This window comes from Glycine max, chromosome 11 (assembly GCF_000004515.6).
Source record: "Glycine max cultivar Williams 82 chromosome 11, Glycine_max_v4.0, whole genome shotgun sequence".
Classification (NCBI taxonomy): domain Eukaryota; kingdom Viridiplantae; phylum Streptophyta; class Magnoliopsida; order Fabales; family Fabaceae; genus Glycine; species Glycine max.
Genome location: NC_038247.2, coordinates 4,735,433 through 4,739,536, shown reverse-complemented (window position 1 = coordinate 4,739,536; position 4,104 = coordinate 4,735,433).

Genomic DNA, 4,104 nt, shown 5'->3' with positions numbered 1-4,104 from the left:
CCTTCAAGCTTCATCAATGGACTGGTATAGAATAGTACCAATGGAAGGGATTTTTGATGGCTTTGGCAAATTCTTCGTACGTTGTGTCAACTACGAGAGAAATCAATCCTTTGGTTGCTAATTCTTAAATAAATGTTATCAACATAGGAAAAAAAAGAAATTTTACTATAAAAGGATAATAAAATCATTATTTCTATTTAATCAAACATTATTTATTTAACTGTTTTTTTTATAAATTTTTCATGATAAAATATAAGTGTCTATTAGTATATACAATGACATCAAATTATAAATTATAATAATAAAAGTTTGTTGATTTGTAAATTATTATTTTTAAATCATACACAATTATTTTTTTATTGACTGGTCATTTAAAAAATCATAACCTTAAAAAAATCATTCCAAAGAAGATGAATGTTTTTTACACATTAAAAGTGTCATTGCAATTACAATTTTTCTTAAAAATTATTTATGGATCTAATTTAACTATAATGCTTTATAATAAACATTTTTTATTTGAACCTTTCATCAAGTATAGGAGTGTAAAAAATGATTTATAGTTTATAAAATGAGTATTCTTTTTTCTTTTAGACTCAATTTAATTTATGAGTTTGTTAAAAAAAATTGTCGCAATCATTATAATTTTTTTCAAATTGTAATAATTAGTCACAATTTACTATTAGCATTTGGATATATTTGTCGCACCTTGTACACTTTCGAGATTAAATTTTATATTTTTATCGTTCAGTGATGTATTTAACAGTGAAGTGGAAAGATGAAAAGTCAACAAATATTATATAACAAATGTGTCTCTGACAATTAGACATGATTAAGTTGACAAATTTGTCTCTCTGTGTCATGTAGGTTATTTTATTAAGGAAGAAACTTAAGGTCAGATATATTTATCCCACTTTTTACACTTTTGGAGACTAAATTTTATATTTTTATCTTCTAGAGACACATTATTAACTCGTTGACAAGTGTATCAAATTTGTCAAAGTAGTAAAGTACTCGAAAGTCCGAGTGTCGAATTCACATAGACTTTGTTTGTACTTAGATTATTAATACAAACCCAATTTAAAAGTAATAGATAAAGAACTTAAAATAAAGATAAGAAAATATAGTAGATAAGATAAAGATTTAAAGATGAAAATAAAAGATTTAAATTAAAAGATGATAAAAATAAAAAAATAAAAGTAAAAGATAAGAAAAATAAAAGATTAAGATAAAGATAAGAAAAGATAAAAGAATAATAAGAAGATAAAAATAGAAGATAAAAGACCTGCCTGATTTTCCTAGGATCTATGAGTTTATGATTTTTCTTTATGATTCTGTTATATCCATATCTCTGATTCCTCGCAATGACAAACCTATTTTATTTATCTATCTTCCAAGTTCCTTTGCAAAGACTCAACAAATAAAGATGCATGAAATATGAATTCTAGATGTTTACAAGAATGCATGAGCATAAAATAATCATTATATTACTAGCAATGACTTTCTTATGAAATCCTTTGTTTTTGTTCTATTAAAAGTTACCCTCTTCCGAGCGTCAAAAATGAATAATACAAGATAAAAACAAAAAAGATAATAGAATAAAAAACACCTTTACATTGATAGATAGTGAGTACATTATACATTGCTTAAATTTTAGGCCTGTTAGGCCCTAGCTAAAAGATTTAGCCACTCATGACCATTGAGGGACTTACAGTGGATGGGGTATAAGAACTAATGGGATAGGAGGGATGAAAGAAACTAATGGGATAGGAGGGATGAAAGAAAGGGGAGTAAATGAAACCCCCTATTAGAGGGGTTTTGTGGTGTTGTTTTTGCTTGGCTTGACTCCCTTTGTTGTTGACTTGACCTGATGCTAACAATCTTTCTTTTTGTTTTGCTTGTAATCATACCTTCTTGAGATTTTGGATATTTTTTCGATCTTTTTTTCCTTTAATCTCTCCTTTTCATATCTGCAAACCATAAATAAAAAAAATATCAAATCTTAATATTTAAGTCAAAGATAATTACTAAATAAATATTTTTAAAGATATTTTCAATATATTTTTATTATCAAAATAACTCATATTTAGCCGTTATCACACATTTATCAACAAATTATACATTCTCGTACAAAAATAACTATTTACCCTTAATAGAAAATCAAATCACTAATCACAAGGTAATTAATGAAGTTGACATATATGTTCCACCTTAATTCGACTGTGTATAATCTATTTACCGATTCCCGTCAATGTTTCTCCCATATTGCAACGTCTTTCATAATTAACCGGCTAATCGATACAAAAAAAATACTAATATATTTAATGAAAAATATTAAATGTTAGAACCGTTTTTATTGATATAACTTTTATATAATAATAATTTGGTCTACAGTATTTCATATTTTTAATTTTAGTTCTTAAAAGAATTTTTTATTTTAGTGCATGTAAAGTTTTTTTTTTCGGTCCTTGTTATCAACACTAATAATGATGATGCAACAATGACATTGTCATTAGTTCAATTATTTGTTTTGTCACCAAAGAGTCTAACAAAATAATTATTTTTAATCAGCATCAACTAGTTAATTTGACATCGTAAACTATTATGAATAAATGAAGACTTAAAAATATAATTTATAAAAAAAATTATATATATATATATATATATATATATATATATATATATATAACTATTATGTTAGACTTCTTAATGATAAAACAAGTCAATAGATTACCAATGATATTATTACATGACAACAAAAATTAAAATATTTTTTTTACAAAGACTAAAATAAACAAAAAGAATATAATATATTATAGGAACTAAATTATTATTTAAGTCAAATTTGAATTATTATTATTATACACATTATAAATCATATAAATTGTTCTCACTTAAAAAACAATAGTTCTCTTCGATGGAGAAGACCAACGGTATTCAATATATATAATTTCATTTGATCTTAATGTTTTTTCTCATTATACATGATACTTTTTCATATATTTTTTTCATGTTACTTTGAGCCCTCCTAAAGAAGGGTGAGTGTAACACTTTTTTACATATCTAAGGAGAGGCGGTGTAAAGAAAGTCTAAAAATTAAGAGATTTCTGTAAGAATTAAAAATAAAGAAATATCAAGTGTATAAAAGGACAAATCTCGGAAAGGTTCGTGCAATTTATTTTTTATTTGTAAGGTGTGTTTGATTTAAAGAAGTATTTTTTAAAATTAAAGTAAAGAATAAGAAATGTAAATATCATAAATAAAATATAAAATTTCTCTTCAAACTTATTTTTTTTTTCCATTGAAACAAACACAAACCTTAGTGTTTAGCGTCTTTTCTTAAAACTTTATTAGATTGAACAACGTCATTCGGTATGAAGAATATAACACGAAATTGAACCAAATAAAAGCGGATAAGTTTTCTATTTGTTCTTTAATAAAATGGAGAGAGAAAAGTAACATTTTTGTTCTCATTATACGTGATACTTTTCCATTTTTTATGTTTTCTTGCCTAAGATTTAATCAAGCGTAAATTAAAAAAATGATAAATACATATTTAAAATTTAATTTATGAAAATACAAAAGAGTTTATTTAATTGGTTGAGCAGTATATAAATTATTATAAATTTGATTCCTACAAATTAAAAAAATGATTAGTGAAAATGATGGTTTTGGGCGTTATCTTGCCTAAGATTTAATAAAGGATAAATTAGAAAATGATAAAATTAATTGGAATGAGTAAAGTCATATTTCATTAATTACTTAATAAAAAAAGATAATGATTTCTTAAGATACAAACAATTGACAGAATGCTAGTTTTATTATTAATTTAATTAAAGAAAAGTAAATAGAGTGATTCGTAATCAATTGACCATTCCATTCTGTTCTCTAGAGGTATGAGTAAATGTGATATGCATGCCAATCCCTTTGCGTAAGCGATTAATATTAATATTGTATCTGTCTAATTAATCATAAGAGCCGAGGGATGCATTGTATTAGCACCATGACGAAGCAAGTTAAATTTAAAACCATCTTGGATTCAGTTTCGTAACCGTAAGAGTCCTTATATTCATATATAGACCACGCTAGGTGGAGACCATGCAGGTA